Below are 12,716 nucleotides of genomic sequence, written 5' to 3'. Positions count from 1 at the left end.
CAGAGCAACAACAAGTCCTCATTAGTATAGTGGGAAGTATCCCCGCTTGTCACGCGGGAGACCAGGGTTCGATTCCCTGACGGGGAGGTTGCTTTGTTTCTTGGATGATGTTTTCCACTGTGGTACTGTAATAACTGTATGATGGTTTAAATGTAGCTTTTGTGGAAATAGGTGGGGACAAAAGACAACAAGTCCTCGTTAGTATAGTGGTAAGTATCCCCGCTTGTCACGCGGGAGAGCGGGGTTCGATTCCCCGACGGGGAGGTTGTTTGATCTTGGCCAATGTTTTCTACCACAGTCCAGTCATTATCCTATCACAGTTTAAAAGTAACTTCTGTGGAAATTGATGAAATGTCAAAAATAGGTGGGGCCAAAAGACAACAAGTCCTCGTTAGTGTAGTGGTAAGTATCCCCGCTTGTCACGCGGGAGACCGGGGTTCGATTCCCCGACAGGGTTGTTCTTTGATCTTGGCCAATGTTTTCTACCACAGTCCAGTCATTATCCTATCACGGTTTTAACGTAACTTCTGTGGAAATTGATGAAATGTCAAAAATAGGTGAACCAGCAGGTAACAAGTCCTCGTTAGTATAGTGGTAAGTATCCCAGCTTGTCACGCGGGAGACCGGGGTTCGATTCCCCGACGGGGAGCTTGCTTGTTTCTTGGATGACGTTTTCCACTGTGGTACTGTAATCACTGTATGATGTTTTAAATGGAGCTTTTGTGGAAATTGATGAAAAGCCAAAAATAGGTGGGGCCAAAAGACAACAAGTCCTCGTTAGTATAGTGGTAAGTATCCCCGCTTGTCATGCGGGAGAGCGGGGTTCGATTCCCCGACGGGGAGGTTGTTGGATCTTGGCCAATGTTTTCTACCACAGTCCAGTTATTATCCTATCACAGTTTAAAAGTAACTTCGCTGGAAATTGATGAAATGTCAAAAATAGGTGGGGCCAAATGACAACAAGTCCTCGTTAGTATAGTGGTAAGTACCCTTGCTTGTCACGCGGGAGACCAGGTTTCGATTCCCCGACGGGGAGGTTGTTTCATCTTGACCAATGTTTTCTACCACAATCCAGTCATAATGGTAATACAGTTTAAATGTAGCTACTGTGGAAATTGATGAAAAGCCAAAAATACTTGGGGCCAAAAGTCAAGAAGTCCTCGTTAGTATAGTGGTAAGTACCCTTGCTTATCACGAGGGAGACCAGGTTTCGATTCCCCGACGGGGAGCTTGCTTTGTTTCTTGGATGATGTTTTCCACTGTGGTACTGTAATAATTGTATCATGGTTTAAAGGTAACTTCTGTGGAAATTGATGAAAAGCCAAAAATAGCTTTAGGCAGAGCAACAACAAGTCCTCGTTAGTATAGTGGTAAGTATCCCCGCTTGTCACGCGGGAGACCAAGGTTCGATTCCCTGACGGGGAGGTTGCTTTGTTTCTTGGATGATGTTTTCCACTGTGGTACTGTAATAACTGTATGATGGTTTAAATGTAGCTTTTGTGGAAATTGATGAAAAGCCAAAAATAGGTGGGGCCAAAAGACAACAAGTCCTCGTTAGTATAGTGGTAAGTATCCCCGCTTGTCACGCGGGAGACCGGGGTTCGATTCCCCGACGGGGAGGTTGTTTGATCTTGGCCAATGTTTTCTACCACAGTCCAGTCATTATCCTATCACAGTTTAAAAGTAACTTCGCTGGAAATTGATGAAATGTCAAAAATAGGTGGGGCCAACAGTCAACAAGTCCTCGTTAGTATAGTGGTAAGTACCCTCGCTTGTCACGTAGGAGACCAGGGTTCGATTCCCCGACGGGGAGCTTGCTTTGTTTCTCGGATGACGTTTTCCACTGCGGTACTGTAATAATTGTATGATGTTTTAAATGTAGCTGTTGTGGAAATTGATGAAAAGCCAAAAATAGGTGGGGCCAAAAGACAACAAGTCCTTGTTAGTATAGTGGTAAGTATCAACGTTTGTCACGCAGGAGACAGGGGTTTGATTCCCCTACCGGGATGTTGTTTGATCTTGGCCAATGTTTTCTACCACAATCCAGTCATAATCGTAATGCATTTTAAACGTACCTTCTGTGGAAATTGATGAAAAGACAAAAATCGGTTTAGGAAGAGCAACAACAAGTCCTCGTTAGTATAATGGTAAGTATCCCTGCTTGTCACGCTGGAGACCATGGTTCGATTCCCAGACGGGGAGGTTGTTTGATCTTGGCCAATGTTTTCTACCACAGTCCAGTCATTTAAATGTAACTTCTGTGGAAATTGATGAAATGTCAAAAATAGGTTTAGGCAGAGCAACAACAAGTCCTCGTTAGTATAGTGGTAAGTATCCCCGCTTGTCACGCAGGAGACCAGGGTTCGATTCCCTGACGGGGAGGTTGTTTGATCTTGGCCAGTGTTTTCTACCACAATCCAGTCATAATCGTAATACATTTTAAATGTAGCTACTGTGGGAATTGATGAAAAGCCAAAAATAGGTTTAGGCAGAGCAACAACAAGTCCTCGTTAGTATAGTGGGAAGTATCCCCGTTTGTCACGCGGGAGATCAGGGTTCGATTCCCTGACGGGGAGGTTGCTTTGTTTCTTGGATGATGTTTTCCACTGTGGTACTGTAATAACTGTATGATGGTTTAAATGTAGCTTTTGTGGAAATAGGTGGGGACAAAAGACAACAAGTCCTCGTTAGTATAGTGGTAAGTATCCCCGCTTGTCATGCGGGAGAGCGGGGTTCGATTCCCCGACGGGGAGGTTGTTGGATCTTGGCCAATGTTTTCTACCACAGTCCAGTTATTATCCTATCACAGTTTAAAAGTAACTTCGCTGGAAATTGATGAAATGTCAAAAATAGGTGGGGCCAAATGACAACAAGTCCTCGTTAGTATAGTGGTAAGTACCCTTGCTTGTCACGCGGGAGACCAGGTTTCGATTCCCCGACGGGGAGGTTGTTTCATCTTGACCAATGTTTTCTACCACAATCCAGTCATAATGGTAATACAGTTTAAATGTAGCTACTGTGGAAATTGATGAAAAGCCAAAAATACTTGGGGCCAAAAGTCAAGAAGTCCTCGTTAGTATAGTGGTAAGTACCCTTGCTTGTCACGCGGGAGACCAGGTTTCGATTCCCCGACGGGGAGCTTGCTTTGTTTCTTGGATGATGTTTTCCACTGTGGTACTGTAATAATTGTATCATGGTTTAAAGGTAACTTCTGTGGAAATTGATGAAAAGCCAAAAATAGGTTTAGGCAGAGCAACAACAAGTCCTCGTTAGTATAGTGGTAAGTATCCCCGCTTGTCACGCGGGAGACCGGGGTTCGATTCCCCGACGGGGAGCTTGCTTTGTTTCTTGGATGACGTTTTCCACTGTGGTACTGTAATAATTATATCATGGTTTAAATGTAAACTTTGTATAAATTGATGAATAGCCAAAAAGTAGGTGGGGCCAAAAGACAACAAGTCCTCGTTAGTATAGTGGTAAGTATCCCCGCTTGTCACGCGGGAGAGCGGGGTTCGATTCCCAGACGGGGAGGTTGTTTGATCTTGGCCAATGTTTTCTACCACAGTCCAGTCATTTAAACGTAACTTCTGTGAAATTGATGAAATGTCAAAAATAGGTGGGGCCAGCAGTCAACAAGTCCTCGTTATTATAGTGGTAAGTACCCTCGCTTGTCACGTAGGAGACCAGGGTTCGATTCCCCGACGGGGAGGTTGTTTGATCTTGGCCAATGTTTTCTACCACAGTCCAGTCATTATCCTATCACAGTTTAAAAGTAACTTCGCTGGAAATTGATGAAATGTCAAAAATAGGTGTGGCCAAAAGACAACAAGTCCTCGTTAGTATAGTGGTAAGTACCCTTGCTTGTCACGCGGAAGACCAGGGTTCGATTCCCCGACGGGGAGCTTGCTTTGTTTCTCGGATGACGTTTTCCACTGCGGTACTGTAATAATTGTATGATGTTTTAAATGTAAACTTTGTATAAATTGATGAATAGCCAAAAATAGGTGGGGCCAAAAGACAACAAGTCCTCGTTAGTATAGTGGTAAGTATCCCCGCTTGTCACGCGGGAGAGCGGGGTTCGATTCCCCTACCGGGATGTTGTTTGATCTTGGCCAATGTTTTCTACCACAATCCAGTCATAATCATAATGCCTTTTAAACGTACCTTCTGTGGAAATTGATGAAAAGACAAAAATAGGTTTAGGAAGAGCAACAACAAGTCCTCGTTAGTATAATGGTAAGTATCCCTGCTTGTCACGCGGGAGACCATGGTTCGATTCCCTGACGGGGAGGTTGTTTGATCTTGGCCAATGTTTTCTACCACAGTCCAGTCATTTAAATGTAACTTCTGTGGAAATTGATGAAATGTCAAAAATAGGTGGGGCCAGCAGTCAACAAGTCCTCGTTAGTATAGTGGTAAGTATCCCCGCTTGTCACGCGGAAGACCGGGGTTTGATTCCCCGACGGGGAGGTTGTTTGATCTTGGCCAATGTTTTCTACCACAGTCCAGTCATTATCCTTTCACAGTTTAAAAGTAACTTCTGTGGAAATTGATGAAATGTCAAAAATAGGTTTAGGCAGAGCAACAACAAGTCCTCGTTAGTATAGTGGTAAGTATCCCCGCTTGTCACGCAGGAGACCAGGGTTCGATTCCCTGACGGGGAGGTTGTTTGATCTTGGCCAGTGTTTTCTACCACAATCGAGTCATAATCGTAATACATTTTAAATGTAGCTACTGTGGAAATTGATGAAAAGCCAAAAATAGCTTTAGGCAGAGCAACAACAAGTCCTCGTTAGTATAGTGGTAAGTATCCCCGCTTGTCACGCGGGAGACCGGGGTTCGATTCCACGACGGGGAGCTTGCTTTGTTTCTTGGATGACGTTTTCTACTGTGGTACTGTAATAATTATATCATGGTTTAAATGTAAACTTTGTATAAATTGATGAATAGCCAAAAATAGGTGGGGCCAAAAGACAACAAGTCCTCGTTAGTATAGTGGTAAGTATCCCCGCTTGTCACGCGGGAGAGAGGGGTTCGATTCCCCGACGGGGAGGTTGTTTGATCTTGGCCAATGTTTTCTACCACAGTCCAGTCATTTAAACGTAACTTCTGTGAAATTGACAAAATGTCAAAAATAGGTGGGGCCAACAGTCAACAAGTCCTCGTTAGTATAGTGGGAAGTATCCCTGCTTGTCACGCGGGAGACCAGGGTTCGATTTCCTGACGGGGAGGTTGCTTTGTTTCTTGGATGATGTTTTCCACTGTGGTACTGTAATAACTGTATGATGGTTTAAATGTAGCTTTTGTGGAAATTGATGAAAAGCCAAAAATAGGTGGGGCCAAAAGACAACAAGTCCTCGTTAGTATAGTGGTAAGTATCCCCGCTTGTCACGCGGGAGACCGGGGTTCGATTCCCCGACGGGGAGGTTGTTTGATCTTGGCCAATGTTTTCTACCACAGTCCAGTCATTATCCTATCACAGTTTAAAAGTAACTTCGCTGGAAATTGATGAAATGTCAAAAATAGGTGGGGCCAAAAGTCAACAAGTCCTCGTTAGTATAGTGGTAAGTACCCTCGCTTGTCTCGTAGGAGACCAGGGTTCGATTCCCCGACGGGGAGCTTGCTTTGTTTCTCGGATGACGTTTTCCACTGCGGTACTGTAATAATTGTATGATGTTTTAAATGTAGCTGTTGTGGAAATTGATGAAAAGCCAAAAATAGGTGGGGCCAAAAGACAACAAGTCCTCGTTAGTATAGTGGTAAGTATCAACGTTTGTCACGCAGGAGACAGGGGTTTGATTCCCCTACCGGGATGTTGTTTGATCTTGGCCAATGTTTTCTACCACAATCCAGTCATAATCGTAATGCATTTTAAACGTACCTTCTGTGGAAATTGATGAAAAGACAAAAATAGGTTTAGGAAGAGCAACAACAAGTCCTCGTTAGTATAATGGTAAGTATCCCTGCTTGTCACGCTGGAGACCATGGTTCGATTCCCTGACGGGGAGGTTGTTTGATCTTGGCCAATGTTTTCTACCACAGTCCAGTCATTTAAATGTAACTTCTGTGGAAATTGATGAAATGTCAAAAATAGGTTTAGGCAGAGCAACAACAAGTCCTCGTTAGTATAGTGGTAAGTATCCCCGCTTGTCACGCAGGAGACCAGGGTTCGATTCCCTGACGGGGAGGTTGTTTGATCTTGGCCAGTGTTTTCTACCACAATCCAGTCATAATCGTAATACATTGTAAATGTAGCTACTGTGGGAATTGATGAAAAGCCAAAAATAGGTTTAGGCAGAGCAACAACAAGTCCTCATTAGTATAGTGGGAAGTATCCCCGCTTGTCACGCGGGAGACCAGGGTTCGATTCCCTGACGGGGAGGTTGCTTTGTTTCTTGGATGATGTTTTCCACTGTGGTACTGTAATAACTGTATGATGGTTTAAATGTAGCTTTTGTGGAAATAGGTGGGGACAAAAGACAACAAGTCCTCGTTAGTATAGTGGTAAGTATCCCCGCTTGTCACGCGGTAGAGCGGGGTTCGATTCCCCGACGGGGAGGTTGTTTGATCTTGGCCAATGTTTTCTACCACAGTCCAGTCATTATCCTATCACAGTTTAAAAGTAACTTCTGTGGAAATTGATGAAATGTCAAAAATAGGTGGGGCCAAAAGACAACAAGTCCTCGTTAGTGTAGTGGTAAGTATCCCCGCTTGTCACGCGGGAGACCGGGGTTCGATTCCCCGACAGGGTTGTTCTTTGATCTTGGCCAATGTTTTCTACCACAGTCCAGTCATTATCCTATCACGGTTTTAACGTAACTTCTGTGGAAATTGATGAAATGTCAAAAATAGGTGAACCAGCAGGTAACAAGTCCTCGTTAGTATAGTGGTAAGTATCCCAGCTTGTCACGCGGGAGACCGGGGTTCGATTCCCCGACGGGGAGCTTGCTTGATTCTTGGATGACGTTTTCCACTGTGGTACTGTAATCACTGTATGATGTTTTAAATGGAGCTTTTGTGGAAATTGATGAAAAGCCAAAAATAGGTGGGGCCAAAAGACAACAAGTCCTCGTTAGTATAGTGGTAAGTATCCCCGCTTGTCATGCGGGAGAGCGGGGTTCGATTCCCCGACGGGGAGGTTGTTGGATCTTGGCCAATGTTTTCTACCACAGTCCAGTTATTATCCTATCACAGTTTAAAAGTAACTTCGCTGGAAATTGATGAAATGTCAAAAATAGGTGGGGCCAAATGACAACAAGTCCTCGTTAGTATAGTGGTAAGTACCCTTGCTTGTCACGCGGGAGACCAGGTTTCGATTCCCCGACGGGGAGGTTGTTTCATCTTGACCAATGTTTTCTACCACAATCCAGTCATAATGGTAATACAGTTTAAATGTAGCTACTGTGGAAATTGATGAAAAGCCAAAAATACTTGGGGCCAAAAGTCAAGAAGTCCTCGTTAGTATAGTGGTAAGTACCCTTGCTTATCACGAGGGAGACCAGGTTTCGATTCCCCGACGGGGAGCTTGCTTTGTTTCTTGGATGATGTTTTCCACTGTGGTACTGTAATAATTGTATCATGGTTTAAAGGTAACTTCTGTGGAAATTGATGAAAAGCCAAAAATAGCTTTAGGCAGAGCAACAACAAGTCCTCGTTAGTATAGTGGTAAGTATCCCCGCTTGTCACGCGGGAGACCAAGGTTCGATTCCCTGACGGGGAGGTTGCTTTGTTTCTTGGATGATGTTTTCCACTGTGGTACTGTAATAACTGTATGATGGTTTAAATGTAGCTTTTGTGGAAATTGATGAAAAGCCAAAAATAGGTGGGGCCAAAAGACAACAAGTCCTCGTTAGTATAGTGGTAAGTATCCCCGCTTGTCACGCGGGAGACCGGGGTTCGATTCCCCGACGGGGAGGTTGTTTGATCTTGGCCAATGTTTTCTACCACAGTCCAGTCATTATCCTATCACAGTTTAAAAGTAACTTCGCTGGAAATTGATGAAATGTCAAAAATAGGTGGGGCCAACAGTCAACAAGTCCTCGTTAGTATAGTGGTAAGTACCCTCGCTTGTCACGTAGGAGACCAGGGTTCGATTCCCCGACGGGGAGCTTGCTTTGTTTCTCGGATGACGTTTTCCACTGCGGTACTGTAATAATTGTATGATGTTTTAAATGTAGCTGTTGTGGAAATTGATGAAAAGCCAAAAATAGGTGGGGCCAAAAGACAACAAGTCCTCGTTAGTATAGTGGTAAGTATCAACGTTTGTCACGCAGGAGACAGGGGTTTGATTCCCCTACCGGGATGTTGTTTGATCTTGGCCAATGTTTTCTACCACAATCCAGTCATAATCGTAATGCATTTTAAACGTACCTTCTGTGGAAATTGATGAAAAGACAAAAATCGGTTTAGGAAGAGCAACAACAAGTCCTCGTTAGTATAATGGTAAGTATCCCTGCTTGTCACGCTGGAGACCATGGTTCGATTCCCAGACGGGGAGGTTGTTTGATCTTGGCCAATGTTTTCTACCACAGTCCAGTCATTTAAATGTAACTTCTGTGGAAATTGATGAAATGTCAAAAATAGGTTTAGGCAGAGCAACAACAAGTCCTCGTTAGTATAGTGGTAAGTATCCCCGCTTGTCACGCAGGAGACCAGGGTTCGATTCCCTGACGGGGAGGTTGTTTGATCTTGGCCAGTGTTTTCTACCACAATCCAGTCATAATCGTAATACATTTTAAATGTAGCTACTGTGGGAATTGATGAAAAGCCAAAAATAGGTTTAGGCAGAGCAACAACAAGTCCTCGTTAGTATAGTGGGAAGTATCCCCGTTTGTCACGCGGGAGATCAGGGTTCGATTCCCTGACGGGGAGGTTGCTTTGTTTCTTGGATGATGTTTTCCACTGTGGTACTGTAATAACTGTATGATGGTTTAAATGTAGCTTTTGTGGAAATAGGTGGGGACAAAAGACAACAAGTCCTCGTTAGTATAGTGGTAAGTATCCCCGCTTGTCATGCGGGAGAGCGGGGTTCGATTCCCCGACGGGGAGGTTGTTGGATCTTGGCCAATGTTTTCTACCACAGTCCAGTTATTATCCTATCACAGTTTAAAAGTAACTTCGCTGGAAATTGATGAAATGTCAAAAATAGGTGGGGCCAAATGACAACAAGTCCTCGTTAGTATAGTGGTAAGTACCCTTGCTTGTCACGCGGGAGACCAGGTTTCGATTCCCCGACGGGGAGGTTGTTTCATCTTGACCAATGTTTTCTACCACAATCCAGTCATAATGGTAATACAGTTTAAATGTAGCTACTGTGGAAATTGATGAAAAGCCAAAAATACTTGGGGCCAAAAGTCAAGAAGTCCTCGTTAGTATAGTGGTAAGTACCCTTGCTTGTCACGCGGGAGACCAGGTTTCGATTCCCCGACGGGGAGCTTGCTTTGTTTCTTGGATGATGTTTTCCACTGTGGTACTGTAATAATTGTATCATGGTTTAAAGGTAACTTCTGTGGAAATTGATGAAAAGCCAAAAATAGGTTTAGGCAGAGCAACAACAAGTCCTCGTTAGTATAGTGGTAAGTATCCCCGCTTGTCACGCGGGAGACCGGGGTTCGATTCCCCGACGGGGAGCTTGCTTTGTTTCTTGGATGACGTTTTCCACTGTGGTACTGTAATAATTATATCATGGTTTAAATGTAAACTTTGTATAAATTGATGAATAGCCAAAAATAGGTGGGGCCAAAAGACAACAAGTCCTCGTTAGTATAGTGGTAAGTATCCCCGCTTGTCACGCGGGAGAGCGGGGTTCGATTCCCAGACGGGGAGGTTGTTTGATCTTGGCCAATGTTTTCTACCACAGTCCAGTCATTTAAACGTAACTTCTGTGAAATTGATGAAATGTCAAAAATAGGTGGGGCCAGCAGTCAACAAGTCCTCGTTATTATAGTGGTAAGTACCCTCGCTTGTCACGTAGGAGACCAGGGTTCGATTCCCCGACGGGGAGGTTGTTTGATCTTGGCCAATGTTTTCTACCACAGTCCAGTCATTATCCTATCACAGTTTAAAAGTAACTTCGCTGGAAATTGATGAAATGTCAAAAATAGGTGTGGCCAAAAGACAACAAGTCCTCGTTAGTATAGTGGTAAGTACCCTTGCTTGTCACGCGGAAGACCAGGTTTCGATTCCCCGACGGGGAGCTTGCTTTGTTTCTTGGATGATGTTTTCCACTGTGGTACTGTAATAATTGTATCATGGTTTAAAGGTAACTTCTGTGGAAATTGATGAAAAGCCAAAAATAGGTGGGGCCAAAAGACAACAAGTCCTCATTAGTATAGTGGTAAGTATCCCCGCTTGTCACGCGGGAGAGCGGGGTTCGATTCCCCGACGGGGAGGTTGTTTGATCTTGGCCAATGTTTTCTACCACAGTCCAGTCATTTAAACGTAACTTCTGTGAAATTGACGAAATGTCAAAAATAGGTGGGGCCAGCAGTCAACAAGTCCTCGTTAGTATAGTGGTAAGTACCCTCGCTTGTCACGTAGGAGACAGGGGTTCGATTCCCCTACCGGGATGTTGTTTGATCTTGGCCAATGTTTTCTACCACAATCCAGTCATAATCATAATGCATTTTAAACGTACCTTCTGTGGAAATTGATGAAAAGACAAAAATAGGTTTAGGAAGAGCAACAAAAAGTCCTCGTTAGTATAATGGTAAGTATCCCTGCTTGTCACGCGGGAGACCATGGTTCGATTCCCTGACGGGGAGGTTGTTTGATCTTGGCCAATGTTTTCTACCACAGTCCAGTCATTATCCTATCACAGTTTAAAAGTAACTTCTGTGGAAATTGATGAAATGTCAAAAATAGGTTTAGGCAGAGCAACAACAAGTCCTCGTTAGTATAGTGGTAAGTACCCTCGCTTGTCACGTAGGAGACAGGGGTTCGATTCCCCTACCGGGATGTTGTTTGATCTTGGCCAGTGTTTTCTACCACAATCCAGTCATAATCGTAATACATTTTAAATGTAGCTACTGTGGGAATTGATGAAAAGCCAAAAATAGGTTTAGGCAGAGCAACAACAAGTCCTCGTTAGTATAGTGGGAAGTATCCCCGCTTATCACGCGGGAGACCAGGGTTCGATTCCCTGACGGGGAGGTTGCTTTGTTTCTTGGATGATGTTTTCCACTGTGGTACTGTAATAACTGTATGATGGTTTAAATGTTGCTTTTGTGGAAATTGATGAAAAGCCAAAAATAGGTGGGGCCAAAAGACAACAAGTCCTCGTTAGTATAGTGGTAAGTATCCCCGCTTGTCACGCGGGAGACAGGGGTTCGATTCCCCGACGGGGAGGTTGTTTGATCTTGGCCAATGTTTTCTACCACAGTCCAGTCATTATCCTATCACAGTTTAAAAGTAACTTCGCTGGAAATTGATGAAATGTCAAAAATAGGTGGGGCCAAAAGACAAAAAGTCCTCGTTAGTATAGTGGTAAGTACCCTCGCTTGTCACGCGGGAGACCGGGGTTCGATTCCCCGACGGGGAGCTTGCTTTGTTTCTTGGATGACGTTTTCCACTGTGGTACTGTAATAATTATATCATGGTTTAAATGTAAACTTTGTATAAATTGATGAATAGCCAAAAATAGGTGGGGCCAAAAGACAACAAGTCCTCGTTAGTATAGTGGTAAGTATCCCCGCTTGTCACGCGGGAGAGCGGGGTTCGATTCCCAGACGGGGAGGTTGTTTGATCTTGGCCAATGTTTTCTACCACAGTCCAGTCATTTAAACGTAACTTCTGTGAAATTGATGAAATGTCAAAAATAGGTGGGGCCAGCAGTCAACAAGTCCTCGTTATTATAGTGGTAAGTACCCTCGCTTGTCACGTAGGAGACCAGGGTTCGATTCCCCGACGGGGAGCTTGCTTTGTTTCTTGGATGACGTTTTCCACTGCGGTACTGTAATAATTGTATGATGTTTTAAATGTAGCTGTTGTGGAAATTGATGAAAAGACAAAAATAGGTTTAGGAAGAGCAACAACAAGTCCTCGTTAGTATAGTGGTAAGTATCCCCGCTTGTCACGCGGGAGACCGGGGTTCGATTCCCTGACGGGGAGATTGTTTGATCTTGGCCAATGTTTTCTACCACAGTCCAGTCATTATCCTATCACAGTTTAAAAGTAACTTCTGTGGAAATTGATGAAATGTCAAAAATAGGTTTAGGCAGAGCAACAACAAGTCCTCGTTAGTATAATGGTAAGTACCCTCGCTTGTCACGTAGGAGACCAGGGTTCGATTCCCCGACGGGGAGCTTGCTTTGTTTCTTGGATGACATTTTCCACTGTAATAACTGTATGATGGTTTAAATGTAGCTTTTGTGGAAATTGATGAAAAGCCAAAAATAGGTGGGGCCAAAAGACAACAAGTCCTCGTTAGTATAGTGGTAAGTATCCCCGCTTGTCACGCGGGAGACCGTGGTTCGATTCCCCGACGGGGAGGTTGTTTGATCTTGGCCAATGTTTTCTACCACAGTCCAGTCATTATCCTATCACAGTTTAAAAGTAACTTCGCTGGAAATTGATGAAATGTCAAAAATAGGTGTGGCCAAAAGACAACAAGTCCTCGTTAGTATAGTGGTAAGTACCCTTGCTTGTCACGCGGAAGACCAGGTTTCGATTCCCCGACGGGGAGCTTGCTTTGTTTCTTGGATGATGTTTTCCACTGT

At 44.0% G+C, this 12,716-nt stretch overlaps 7 non-coding genes across 7 annotated transcripts; all 7 read left to right on the top strand.

The window, feature by feature from the left end:
* The first annotated feature begins 1,548 nt into the window (after positions 1 to 1,548).
* Positions 1,549 to 1,620, top strand: trnad-guc (transfer RNA aspartic acid (anticodon GUC)). The gene has a single exon. It is a non-coding gene; the product is annotated as a tRNA-Asp (tRNA).
* Positions 1,621 to 3,263: 1,643 nt separating this feature from the next.
* Positions 3,264 to 3,335, top strand: trnad-guc (transfer RNA aspartic acid (anticodon GUC)). Its single transcript has one exon. It is a non-coding gene; the product is annotated as a tRNA-Asp (tRNA).
* Positions 3,336 to 5,354: 2,019 nt separating this feature from the next.
* trnad-guc (transfer RNA aspartic acid (anticodon GUC)) lies at positions 5,355 to 5,426 on the top strand. The gene has a single exon. It is a non-coding gene; the product is annotated as a tRNA-Asp (tRNA).
* Positions 5,427 to 7,843: 2,417 nt separating this feature from the next.
* Positions 7,844 to 7,915, top strand: trnad-guc (transfer RNA aspartic acid (anticodon GUC)). Its single transcript has one exon. It is a non-coding gene; the product is annotated as a tRNA-Asp (tRNA).
* Positions 7,916 to 9,558: 1,643 nt separating this feature from the next.
* Positions 9,559 to 9,630, top strand: trnad-guc (transfer RNA aspartic acid (anticodon GUC)). The gene has a single exon. It is a non-coding gene; the product is annotated as a tRNA-Asp (tRNA).
* Positions 9,631 to 11,079: 1,449 nt separating this feature from the next.
* Positions 11,080 to 11,151, top strand: trnad-auc (transfer RNA aspartic acid (anticodon AUC)). The gene has a single exon. It is a non-coding gene; the product is annotated as a tRNA-Asp (tRNA).
* Positions 11,152 to 11,467: 316 nt separating this feature from the next.
* Positions 11,468 to 11,539, top strand: trnad-guc (transfer RNA aspartic acid (anticodon GUC)). The gene has a single exon. It is a non-coding gene; the product is annotated as a tRNA-Asp (tRNA).
* The last annotated feature ends 1,177 nt before the right edge of the window (positions 11,540 to 12,716 follow it).

Source organism: Xiphophorus couchianus, chromosome 24 (assembly GCF_001444195.1).
Source record: "Xiphophorus couchianus chromosome 24, X_couchianus-1.0, whole genome shotgun sequence".
Classification (NCBI taxonomy): Eukaryota; Metazoa; Chordata; class Actinopteri; order Cyprinodontiformes; family Poeciliidae; genus Xiphophorus; species Xiphophorus couchianus.
This window is presented reverse-complemented; position numbering and strand designations above follow the sequence as displayed.